The 14,144-nt window shown below is 36.8% G+C and overlaps 1 protein-coding gene across 16 annotated transcripts in view; it reads right to left on the bottom strand.

Annotated features, from left to right (window-relative positions):
- The window catches only part of Sipa1l1 (signal induced proliferation associated 1 like 1), a 355,619-nt gene that overhangs the window by 307,558 nt on the left and 33,917 nt on the right, over positions 1-14,144 (bottom strand). For all 16 annotated transcript variants that reach the window (XM_078050449.1, XM_078050450.1, XM_078050446.1 and 13 more), the window contains one exon: positions 7,377-7,469. The gene's annotated coding sequence lies outside the window, so the exon portion shown is untranslated. The remainder of the gene's footprint in view (positions 1-7,376; positions 7,470-14,144) is intronic.

The following is a 14,144-nucleotide window of genomic DNA, read 5'->3' as shown; positions in this document are numbered from 1 at the left end:
ATTGAAAAGTCAGTCCTTTAACAAATGCATTTAATAAAAGTTAAGATTATAGAAACAGTCCTATATCAAACACATACAATTTTCTTCTAAGTACCGCAAACAGCAAATAAACAAGAAAAAATTTTTTTCAAATATACTCATTTTCTAAAAAATACAGAGTATCCCCCACAGGCCCTTCTTCCTACTAGCACAGGCATTCTAGTTCAGCTCTTCAGCTATCCAGAGTAGCATTAAGCGTTTTAAATACTATTCAGGAGCTCCAAAGACCTGTTTCTTACATACACCTAGGAGTTGGCCTTGACTGGGCACATTACTAGTAATTTCAAGTAGAATGACTCTCCACTCCACACAGTCCTTACAGGGTGAATTACTTTAGAGGTATTACTTCAGCAAAAAGCCTTCAAGTGACAAAAATACCAGGAAGGGATGGAGGAAGGAGAGAAGGAGAAGAAAATACAGTAAAAATGTGCCCATTTCCAATATACACTGGTCTAAGAAAACCCTCAAGGGAACTCTACAGTTGTTTTTAAAATTAGATTCCAGGGTATGAGGCAATTTCTCCCTGAAGATGCATGTGGCCCATGTACTCACTCCTGTGTTTGTGTAGCACAGTCTGTGATTATGCAATTGAACATACAGTCACCTCAGGCCATCCTGTGTTTAAGAAGAAGTGTTTATGTCCACATCTTGCCAAACAACCATAATACCACTTAACCTCAGTTCAACCACAACTTGAATGAACTTGTTATGGTTGCACTAAAACACAGATACAAAACAAATAGTAGGCTAAGGAATGTGATGTCCACACAAGGATGGAGGAAAAAACTTCTTGCCCAATGCTTCTCAGTCACTGCCACAAATTATACGTGAGTATTCAAATTCCATACACTGAAATTTTTCATGTAGGACATCAACAAAAATATTAGATTGTAAAGTCTGGAAACGCAAGTGAATTCTTCTAAAAGGTAGAGAGTGTTATCTTAAAAAGTAGCCTCACTTAAGGGACAAAGTACAATGCTATTTCTGGATCTATTTAAGTAACTTATGAATATAAAAATAAGAGAAAAAGATAAAACAGTATTTTTTTAAAATGTATTCCTTAGAGAAGGCTGCCCTAGGTTTGATTTGAATCTACACATACCAGCAGTGACTTAAAGTCACACCACCCAGTGCTTCCTGGGACCCATCCTGTGTGGTGCCAGACTAACAAGCCCTCACAGGAAGGGGAGCCAGCACACTCGTGCTCTCCTGTCAATCACCAAACCTGTATCAGCCAAAAGTATTTCTTAACCTCTTAACAAAATAAGGAGTTCAGCAAGTAAGTCTGAGACTCTACCAATAGATTCGTTTCAGCCATTCACCCACCATATTTCAAGTATAAGACACATTAAAGAAATCGAATAAGGGTCAGGAAGATGACACCACTTAAAACTATTTTATCATTCAAGTGAAATGTGACATAAGCACACACAGAGAATATATGTGAAAGTTCTCTTTGCTGAATTCCAATGACAGTGATCATTTTTGAGAAATAATCAGCCATAGCTCCTGAAAACACTCAATGATGTCTATAATAAAATATGAACAGACATTTCAATGAACCTAGAAAACTCTATGAGATGCCTTGGTGTCACTTTCATCTACGAACCATTTTTACCTTTCATTTGCCATCAATAACCCCTTTCAGAAATGTTTTCCTTATTACTCACAGTACAGGAAAATAGTTCTAGAATTCCACTTGGCAATTCATCTGGATTACCATTGTCAAATGTAATTTCTTCTTCATTATGTTACTAGAGATGACAACTGGTTAAGTCAACTATTTAATCTATACTACTTAACCAGTGAGGAAACAGCACCATTTATCAAGGTTAGTTAATACACACAACTCAACATCAATTCCTCACTTTTCACTCTCAACCTCCATTCTTATCATTAAGTTCAGCAAGTAGTGTTTGCTTTTATCATCTTATGGTAGTGTACTGCTTTTATTATAAATACTTTATACAAAATCTACAGAGAATGGATTCTTCCTATATCTGTTCAATTATTACTAGTTTTACTTGTTAGTAAAACATATAAATATAAGTAATTTAAAAAGAAACTGTGATGTTGGTGCTGGAATTGTGGCTCATTGGTAGGGTGCTCATCTGTCATGTGTGAGGCACTGGGTTTGATCCTCAGCACCACATAAAAATAAATAAAATAAAGGTATTTTGTTCACCTACAACTAAAAAAAAATTTTTTAAAGAAACTTTGATACAAAAGATATGAGATACCATCTTTGATCCAGTATAACCTTGGAAATAGTTTAGCATCCCAATTAGAAGCAAGATTTTTGGATCCTATATCCATATCTAAACTTGGGCAAGAGATTTGACCTAAATCTCCATTTCTAAGTGCTTAATTTGGATAATAACATCAATTTCACTGGGTTATTGGGAAGAAGTAAGATCATAGATACTAAACTGTTGGCACAGTGCCTACCATAAGTGGACACTACCATGGTTTGCTGTGGTTATTAAAAGGCAATCATATAATAATCACACTTAAAGAAATACACTTTTTTAAATATTTTTTAGTTGTCAATGGATCTTTTTATTTTATTTACTTATATGTGGTTACTGAGGATCAAACCTAGGGCCTCATACATGCCAGCAAGCGCTCTACCACTGAGCCACAACTCCAGCCCAAGAGGTACACTTTTTAAATTTCTTTTTTAGTTGTAAAAAGACAGAATAACTTTATTATATTTATTTATTTTTATGTGATGCTGAAGATCAAACCCAGTGCCACACTGGGTGAGCACTCTATCACTGAGCCACAACCATAGCCCTAAAGAGGTACACTTAAGCAATACACACAGTCTGTAAAAGTCTATCCAAACAGTGAAATAAGAGTACCATATAAATAAAACCAATAAAACATTCAAAAAATTTATGAAAAAGTTCTCTCAGAAAAAGTCTAGTATGTTTTATAACAATTAAAAAGTCTAAGTTCTCTTCTGCAGATAAAAGGGCTAAGATTTCAGATAGAAGACATTTACTACTTCACTCCCCAATATCTTAGAAACAAAACTGATCTTTTTTTATTTTTTATTTTTTGGTATACTTTGTGGACAGGTATATATATATATATATATATATATATATATATATACACACACACACACACACACACACACACATATACACCCACATATATGACAGCAGAATGCATCATAATCTTTTGGTAAGAATTAATCAATGTTTTAATAAGAAAGAGCTAAGAAAGTTCATTAGTATTGTGGTAGTAGGAGCAAATGTGACTCCATTTTGTTTTATGACTTCATCCTGTAAAACAACCATGCCAAGTAGAAGAGTCATGACTGGAGCAAGATGTTCTTTTCCTTTTGCTATAGAAACCTTTAAGAACACGGAACTACCTAATGGGGTATTATTTCTGTAACTAGGGTAACGGGGCTCTCTTTCTGTAACTGGGGTGACTGGGCTAACTGTGATTGGTTAGGCTTCCCTCTGCTTGACTACACTGTCCCGCTTCTGTAACCTGGCTTGCTTGCATTGGCCTAGACCCCCGAACATCCCTTTTGTGGTTTTCAGGCTTATAAGGAGTGCCCTTGCAATTGTTCGGGGCTGATCAGGGGAACAGCTTTATGTTCTGGTCAGCCGCCACCTGTGTGCTTCAATAAAGGCTTGATTCGATTATACGTGAGTGGTCTGGAAGTCAGTTTATGAAACCCTGGGACAAAGCTTTAACTATAAGAGTATTTTTATAAATAAAAAATAGAGGTGGCTGGGGTTTGGCTCAGTGGTAAAGCACTTGCCTCTCATGTGTGAGGCACTGGGTTCGATCCTCAGCACCACATAAAAGTAAACAAACAAAGATACTGCATCCATGTACAACTAAAAAATATCTGAAAAAAAAATAGAAACAAGCTAACTGTCCATCAATATGAGATTATATGAAAAAAATGCCACTACTAAAAGAACTAGAGGGATTTACAATATCCTAATATGGAATTTGTAAGATCTGCTGTTACTTAAGAAAAAAAGAAGGAACAAAAGTACAAAATCAGATTCTATATATGTTAAGACAGTCCAAAAGAATTCTTTATATGCACACATATTTATTCACTTAAATGCACAAAGGATAGAAAGTATACAACTAACAGTGACCTCTAGGTTTTAACTTCAAATAATTGTGTTCTTTGACTATTGCTGAAAGGCTGTATTTACATTTTACTTGTGTAATTTATGAACCTCAAGCAAAGTTAGTCAAAAAAATATATGGAAAAGCAGGCTGAAAACAAGTAAGGTTTATAGTTTACAAACTCCTTTAACACATTATCTAATTTTATCCCCACAAAAGGCTTCTAGAATTTAAGGAAGTATCTTTACTTTAAAAGTGAAACAGATTCAAGTATTTATTAACCCATAGTTAATGAATGCAAAGCCAAACCAGAAATGGGTCTTCTAATTCTAAAATCAGTGTTCAGGTCTAAATGCTATGGTGTCTCCATAGAAGCCTAACATGTAAACCAAGGCTGTCTAAATCTGTGTACTGCTTCTGGGCTATGAAAGTTCACAGCGCAGAGGGAAAGGCCCTAATAAAGCAGCACTCAAAAGACCTGCGTTCCAGTCTTGAGTACTCTATCAAGACTTGAAGGTATAACCTGCAATAATGATTCTATGATTTAACGATGCTGCTTTTACAAATATAAATTCTCAGGCATGACCTCCAGAAATTAGGATTTAATTGTTCTGAGCATCAGGACATTGATTAATATGCAACTTGGTTAAGGACCACAGCTTTAGGACTTGTATTTGGTAAAAATAAAAGCTGCTCAACATCCCTTCAGTTCACAGAGCTGAAATGAAGGGTAAAAATGTAACCATATATGGAAAAGCCCATTAAAAACAATCAAATGTCTGGTGAAATAACCTAAAGGAATTGTGTTTGAATGAGTAAACAATATTCTAAATCTTCTGTGTGCCAGGTAGGTCCTCAGTCAGGACTGAGAGAAAACATTATCCTCAAGAAGATGGGAAACCACCAAGTCCTCGAACTACTGCAGAGCACTGGGAAGAGGCACAGCAATGGCACAAGGATGGCCATGATGATAAAGAGCCTCAGGAATTAATAGTGTAGGCATAACAGTGGGAAGAAAGTTTAGAAAGGCATGCGCAGGAGACCCTTGAGCTAGACCGAGCACATCACACTCAGGCTAGAAGACAACACAGAAATGATATGCTACAGGCCAGAGGTTCTCAGAGAAGCCTCAGGACCCCAGGGAATTCTTGAGACCCTTTGAAGGGTCTGCAAGGTCAAAACTATTTTAATAATAATACTAAACACATAACCACCCCAAACTAGAAACAACCCAAATGTCCTTCAGATGGTAACTGCAGTATGATGGAACAGGTCCCGGCAATAACAAAAGAACAAATTATTGGTATAACAACACAATTAAATTTCAATTGCATTATGTGAATGAAAGAAGCCAGATTCAAAATACTACCTCTATTATAACTCCATCTATATGATATTCAGAACAGGGAAAACTATGGGGACAAGAAATAAGTTAGAGGGGACTGGCTCTGTGGTAGGGGAACATTCTGAGGAGATGGAAATGTTCTATATTTTCATTGTGGTCATACAACCATGTGCATTTACTGAAATCCACACAGAACTATACACTAAAAAAGGTGGATCTTGCTGTATACAAGACCTTGATAAATCTTACATTCAAAAATAATGTTACTTGCTATTTCACTCTCATTCTCTCATGAGTGTACAATGTTTTCCAGAAGCCCCAAGATTGTGCCAGTGTCATCACCCTGCAGCAAACACATATGTACTTATATATTCTGATATTATTCTCCATTTTAATTTCTAATACAAGTAAATTGTGATGGACATATAACAGACATAGACAAAAGGTCTCGTAAGTCCTCAATCACTTAACAATATAAAGAGTTTCTAAGACCAAAAAGTTTGAGAACTACTGCTATGGTGACAGGGAGGCCCTGGAGTGTGAAGAAGCAAGAAGAAGAGTGTAAGAAGTTACTATAGGATCTGAGTAAGGGCAATCTTGGGATGGATAGAAAAGAAATTAGATCCACATGTCACCTGGATCTTGCTTTAAATTCCAAACCAGTTTCTCTCTACTGGGCTCTCTCCTTGTTGGTATATTATAGTTATGCAAACTAATTTCTGTTCACTGGTGTATAATTAGGAAGTGTCTACAAGAGTCAGTATCTACAAGAGTCATCCTACAATGCATTATTGAAAAGTAACTTTTAGACTACTTCATTCATTTGCCACTGTCCTTCAAATGATCCCAACAATTTTAAACTTTACATACTCTAAAATTGAAAAGTAGCTCTCCTATAGAAGTACAAACACTGGTGAGTGAATCAATATCTCATGATCACTTAGATAAATTCAGCAATTATTTAAAAAACTGGATACAGGTTTTCACTTGTATCCAGGAACATGATAACAATCCCAACTCAGCACAATTTTTTCTATAAAATGTGGTTTTCTGGACTAATGGGGAGGGAGATGTTTGATTGTTTCTGGTACAAAATTACCTTTCTACGTGGGGAAAATTCATTTCTAAATACTAGTCTTATTAATTCCAAAATATTTGAGCATAGATCTTTCTCTGTAATCCCCTTGTGTCCAGAACTGTTTACAGTACTTTGGTATGCCAAAGAGGTAGAGAAATTATTTTTAAACCATCCATTTGTTAAGCTTTAAATAAATAGGAGATAGATAGATGAAAGGATGAATGGATGATAGATTGGTCAATCAATCAGGCGACAATAGATGACAGGTATTAGAATAAAGGATGATTCTCACACTAAAAAAAAAAATTTAAAACAGTTTTAAAGCAATTTTAAATGAGTATGAATATATGTGTTTGTGTTTGGTGTTTTTTGTTTGTTTTTGTACCAGGGATTGAACTCAGGGGCTCGCAACCACTGAGCCACACACCTAGCCCTATTTTGTATTTTATTTAGAGGTAGGGTTTCACTGAGTTGCTTAGTGCCTCTCCATTACTAAGGCTGCTTTTGAACTTGCACTCCTCCTACCTCAGCTTCCTGAGCCGCTGGAATTACAGGCATATGCCACCACACCAGGCCTGTGTGTGTTTTTTAATTGCCATTGTATACTGTTTCTCTAATTGTTTCAAGTAGTCAATCACATTGATACCTCTTAGCTAATATCAAACAGATGAGAATCTGTCTGGAGAATTCAAGTTACTACCATTTTTAAAAATTCACCTATACTTCTATTCCAGAAATCTGAGAACTTAAGAGTTCTGCCAAACTGGCTATTATTATCAAGATAAAGTAAAATCAGATCCTTACCTGAAAGTATAGTCCTTTTGAGTCTACCTTTATAAAAATCTTGGAAATTAGGTTACGGTCAGTACTGTAGGAAAGCCAAATATGAAATTTCACCTATGGATTAAAAGGGAGAAAATAATTAATTTAAAACACATGCACAAGATAAAATTTCATTTAATCAAAGACAAAATTTCCAGACACTTTTTAATGCCAAATGGTTTCTACAAGAAACCTGTTTTCTGTGATTCAAATCCAAAATGGAAAACGTGGGTGGTTCTTCCTGGCTTACCATTCAGAGTCAGCCAACTGGCTGGCAAAGTTTCCACACAGCTTTAGCTCAAACTCTAGCCCGACTTCTGCCCTCATACTGCCACACCTTAAAAGAAATGAAAGAGGAATATGGGCTCTCTTCAGCCTCAAAGTCAGTCTTCACCAGGAAAACTTTCAATCATTTGAATAAACTACATCAAGTTTTTCAAAACTTCAAATCCAGAAGATATAAAAAATAATGAGAGCTAAACTCTCAGAATAATTCAAGGACTTTAAAGCTGTCTCTAATTCTGGAGCTATGGTTCCTGGTGGTGGTTGGTGGTGGTGCTGTGCAATGCTGGAGAACAAACCCAGGGCCTTGGGCATGACAGACAAGCACAGAGCTGTGATTTCTAAACAATGACAAACAGCTTTCTTGGATACTAAGCTACAATAACAACTTAAATGAGAAACAGGGGCTTCCAGACAAGTTACCTTAACACAACTGCACCTCTTCCCACCTACTGGGCACTCACCATTTGACAAGACACACCTGCCAACAGATAGTATCTCTGAACTTCTAAACACATGGCTCTACCAGGATAGGATGTAACTACAATCTGCAGGATATTTCCACAAATGCACGTAGAGTTGGTAAGCTAGCTAGTGTGTGACACAGACTTTAACTGAAAACAACACACCACAGCATGCCTTCATAAAGGTCACAGGTGCATGACATCAGGACAGTAAAGCAATAGTACCCAGACTACTGCCCGCTAAAACTGAAAACCTTACATCAGTGGAAAAGCTGAAAACACAAGACAATAAAAATTCTGACAAGGACTTTTAACATTAATATAAGGATTCCAAGTAACCAACTGCTCAAGGGTAGCTACTCTCTGTTCCCAAAGATTCCAGACCCAATCTGAAAACTGCTCATGTCTCAGCAGGCTCTTTCTCAAAATTCTAAGAGGCTTCATACCATTCACCTGCTTAGCAGAAAAAGGACCTCCATGGGCCCCTGGTAATGGCTTTGCATGAGATTCCTCTGCTAGTCACACAGGGAAACCCACTGCCTATGCCACAGTGACCGCCACCCACTTCCAAGAGATCATTTCAAGGGAACTTTCATATACAGATACTAAAATATGAACAATGCACACCATTTGTACATTTGAATTTTATTAAATATCTATATGGTGCAACTAAGTCTATCATAAGCAAATTCAGATCAAAAGACAGTCCCACTGTACTCCTCCTCCTCCAGCTGGGGACACCTGAAAAGTTTTCACTTCTTAATCTTTTCTATAAATTGTTTCTTTTGCAATATATTGTTAAATGAGATGCTTGTCATGCACCTGAGGTGTACCTCTATTTTAATATGCTGAAAAATACAACTTTTGCAATAACAGATCTAACAGTAGGTGCTCTAGGTTGGCAGTCAGGAGGTTTTGGTTTAATTTTATCTGTAAAGCTGAGGGTACTGCAGTGGTAATGGGATGTTGCAATCACTCTTCCAGTTCTAAAAGCACATGATCTATATTTGCTCATTCTATGCCTAGTTGTGTATTTACCATAATGCCCTAAAACTCAGCTTAACTAAATGAAAATTTTCAGATAAAACACAGATCTCCAAACAAACTCATAATCGTTCCCTAGGTCATCTCCTGGCTTATATGCTCCTTTCCTATTAAGAATCCTTTAGTGAAAATATGTGATAGAATTAGTATCAATTCTGCCTTTAACTGGCTGCATGAGAAAAGGCAAGTCATTTAGGCTTTGAACTTAAGTTCATATAAAAAATGTATTTGATTTTCAAGTTTCTTCCCCTCCCTTTGGTACTGGGAACTCAATGCAGGGGCACTGAGCCACATCCCCAGGCCTATTTTGTATTTTATTTAGACATAGGGTCTCACTGAGTTGTTTAGCACCTCACTTTTGTTAAGGCTGGCTTTGAACTCATGATCCTCCTGCCTCCTGCCTCTGCCTCTGCCTCCGGAGCCACTGGAATTACAGGCATGCACCACTGTACCAGCAATTTCCAGGTTTCTTAACATCGTTCTAAGATATCATTTACCACCTTTATCCCCCTTGAATACTAAATGTCAAATATATCTTTAAATAATAAAAATGAGCATTTGTAAACTATCTTAATGCCTCAGAACTGAATTAAGCTAAATGAAAATTTTGAAACATTATAGACTTAATCTTCATTTAAGTGTTTTCATGTTTTAGCTCATCTGTAAAGGGTTAAATTAACAAAAAGAAGTGTACTGGCACATTGGGATGACTCTGCTGAAGTATCTTCCAATTTCACCAAGAGATTCCTCCTGCTTCCCTCTCTCTTCCTTCCTCATCCCTCCTCGCTCCTCCATTACCCCATACTCTGAAATTCAACTTTTGTGGCCACAATATTAACAGTGAAAGTCTTTTACACCAATTATATTTAAAGGCAGCTAAGTGTTCAAATCTATATCTGAGAATCTTTGTGTTTTTATCACTTAGTACTCCACATGTTAATGAGTTTTACATCTGAGTTCTTTATTTATTGCCAAATACAGTGATCCCAGAAAACTAGACATCACAAGTCACACACAATTTATATGCTGTTCACACCAACTGATGAGTTTGCAATTCATAATAAATTAATGAATAAAACAATCACTGGAAATGAGAATCTGTCAATTTACTATAGAAATCCTAAAAAAGAGCTGCTTTTATCAAGTCATTTATTTAACACATATTTATTCTCTACTATTTATTCCTGAGGCTGGGAATGCACAAACTGACCAGTCTCTGCCTTCAAAAAGCTCCTATTTTAATGGAGGAGATACACAGTAAGCAGTAAAGTTAACAGACAAATTATTTGGGGAATATATACACAATGTTTATAAGAGACACTGCTATTAGAAAGAAAAAGTGCAGGACAGCAGTGCATGAGGAGCAGGGGGGCTACAACATTAAGCAGGGTAGGGCTAGAGTAAGACTCACTGCAAAGGCAGCATGGAGCAAAGATGTGAAGCACATGCCAAGTTAGCTGGGCTGAAATTCCCCAGTAATTCTTAACTACTATTGACTATGCATGTAATGGCAAAAGCCTCAGCAAAAGAGTTGTGTCTGAACAAATTCATGAATCGCCCAGAAGAGTAAACAGAAAAGTACTACGCAGCTCATTTTACCAAGGAAAACTTACATCTTCAATTAGGCATGTGCGGTGTGCTTCCCCCAAGTGTTGTTTTGAACAGCTCTTACTTCTGCAATTCATTTTCCTCAAAACTCAAGAACAAATGTCTAAGTGTTCATCTGTTACATAAAAGACCACCAGTGTTATCCAACCAACATCTCCACTAAGACATCCTGACTATTACATCCAGATTCAATTCTCAGTGTGGGGCTCCAGCAGGCATTGAGGCTTCCTCCCAGTGTGGAGAAGTTCTACTCCCCTGGGGGCAGGGAGAACAGGCTGTGCAACCAGGAAACCAGGAGGCCTTACCACCTACCAACAACAGTCTTGAGCAAATCACTACACCTCCTGGGCTTTGGCTTCCTGAACTATAAAATCAGGGTACTAACTACATGATTTCTAAGGCCCCTGTAGAGCTAAGTTTATATTAAATAAATAAAACCTATAGGGGCTGATGATGTGGCTCACAGGTAAAGTGCCAGCATGCACAAAGTTCTGAGTTCCATCTCCAGCACCACAAAAAAAAAAAAAAAATCTTTTTAATTATTTAATTTTTTTTACTCTAGAAAAACAACCATATTTTCCCAGGCACAGTAGCATATACCTGTAATCCCAGCAACTTGGGAGGAGGATCATGAGTTCAAAGCCAGGCCCTAAGCAATTCAGGGATATCATGTCTCAAAATAACAAAAATAAAAAGGGTTGGGGATGTGATTCAGAGGCTTAATTTCCAGTACAGAAAGAAAGAAAGCCAGCTAGCCAATCAGCCACATATTAAGTTTGCTTTGTAACTCTGCTATCTCCCACCATCACACATTCATACTAACTTATTCTTCTAACAACAGTAATGAGTTTATGCTGACCCACTGATAAAATTTCTGATCTCTGATCAAAGGAATAAATTCACAAGAATGGGTCTTGATTTGCAGTGTTATCTACTAATTACAAAAGAATCTAAAACTGTTCTTGTCTTTGTCTCTTTATCAATACAATCTTACTAGATTAACAGAATTCTAAAGTTATACAAGCATGAAACCACTGGGGTTTTCAGCACTTTATACACTATTCCCCAGTATAAAACTTTGTTAAAGATCATTCTACATAACAAGTATAAAGGTTCAATACTTGGTACTACAAAAAAAAAGTAATATATAATTTTATATTACTGATTCCTAGATTACTTACAATTCCATTACTAAAATTACTATATTATTTTAAATAAGTACTATAATGAGCATTGTTATATTCATGGAATTCAGCATTATCTTCATTCCATTTTCACTTCAGTTTCCTACTATGTGAAGTTCACCTTCCCAATACAGAATTTTAAAATGGAAGCAAATAAACAAGTTGGGAGCAGGAGGCTTATGTTTCCTGCCTTCCTCGCCCTGCAGTACAGGCAGATGTATAAATCAGGTGCCTTTACCCAGACACAACATGTGGAACTCCTTCAGAACAGAGTCATATGGAAGCAGCAGGGTGGCAAGGTGTGCAGCGCCCACTGTGCTAAAACAAAGAGTTGGGGAGATTCTACTGCTGGTTTCCTGATTTGGGAATTCTGACCCTGGCAACTCCTTGCCAGGTCTACTGTGTGCTACTGACAAGACTCAGAAACTCAGTCTACAGTTTCTTTCTTCAGCCCTCTAGATGATTATCCAAACTAGCTATCACCCTCAATAAATCATGGATTTTCCTATCTGTAACTAAAACCCAAACCAACACACCTAGCAATATTCTTTTCATTATTTCAACATAGTAAGAGGTGAAATGGAAACCAACATCTCCACAGAGAACACTCCACTATCAGCCAAGAGTTCCTGGTCTCCAGCCAGGGCTCACATCCACCATTGACACTGGAACCCTTCCTTATATAGAGTGCTTCATAAATTTCCCTTCTGCCTTGCAGGGAGAAGAAAATGGTTTTTGCCTAACTAATTTTTTATCAATAAAGAGTGTGATGACAGTAATTTGGCAAAATATTTGAGAACAGGATATAATAAACATCATTTTCTACACCAGTTCAAGTTTATGGAGAATCCTGCAGAGTTAGGTAGCATTTTCGGAACATTCCCAAATTGCAGGCAAGGTGATCTAATGCTGAGTGTGAATGCCAAAATGATCAGCACTCTGTGCCAAGGCATAACTTAATTCACAAAGCAGCAGTGAACTTTTCACTGATTTTCTCCATCCCTCAGGGGACAATAGTCATGTTAAAACCACTGACACATCAGGTATCTAAAATACAACACTATTACCCAACACCAAAAGCAGACTGAAAACACCGAGGAGTGATTATACATGTTAAAATTCTCTTTTTGCTATAAAGACATTAAATGCCATAAAATCAGTTGGCAAAAATGCAAAAAATAATCAGCTATTAATAACACTGTTCTTTGAAGCAGAATCTTACAAAGAACATTCAGTGTCTGAGTAATCAAATTACTCTGTGCTATCAAACTGCACAAAATATTTTTCAGGTAATACTCGAAGGCAAAACTTTCTAAAAGATCATTTACACACTTCTGAAGTGAATTAGTGTCACTGATACTCATACAGAAGGCATCTCAATGCTCTGCCAAATAGAAAGTAGGTGTTTAATTCAATGGCAAGCCCAAGTATGATTCAACCGAGTTACTCAAGACAAGCCTACTAATGTTAGTGCCATCTAAGCTCTAGGTCACTGGGCACTCAGAGCAGCTCTGCTTTTGTTACTATGTACCACATCTCCCACTCCTGCTGCTCTGGATTGCTGTTATCAAAGGCTTTACAGTGTACTTAGCTTTAGCACTGATGGTGGGGAGAAGAGGAAAGCAAAAAGTGAAAACGTAAAACTATATTTTCCCCTAAGGACAAGTCAAATCAATATGCTAAAGAAAACTTAAGAGTTTGGATACTCCAAAACAAAATTTTGGAAACAATCATTTCATTGAGTCTGTCAGCAAAGAAGTTACTAAAATGAGCATCAAGCTTTACTATGATTACACGTGTACCATATGTGTCCTTCCAATGCATCTGGCCCTCTCTGCCTTTTAAAGTATTTCTAGGCTAGCAATGACACACAGCCTATGTTGAAGTTTTTGTTTCTTACAGACTAAACTCAATCTTACTGCAAGCTTAAGGATATGATGCTCATTTATTAATAGTATCAAAATCAAAGGATACAAAAATACTAAAGTGATTCCCAAAATCAGTTTGCAAAACAATAACTGCATTTGTGGGTCCTCAGAAAAATGGGAACAAAAACATGCTTGATTTTTTCATAAAGCTAAGTTTATCCAATTTAAAGGGTTACCCTTTATTTTAACATTATACACTTCCTATTCTTTTAATATTCAAATAGCTTTTTGGGAGGGGTA

Source organism: Ictidomys tridecemlineatus, chromosome 5 (assembly GCF_052094955.1).
Source record: "Ictidomys tridecemlineatus isolate mIctTri1 chromosome 5, mIctTri1.hap1, whole genome shotgun sequence".
In the NCBI taxonomy this organism is placed as follows: Eukaryota; Metazoa; Chordata; class Mammalia; order Rodentia; family Sciuridae; genus Ictidomys; species Ictidomys tridecemlineatus.
This window is presented reverse-complemented; position numbering and strand designations above follow the sequence as displayed.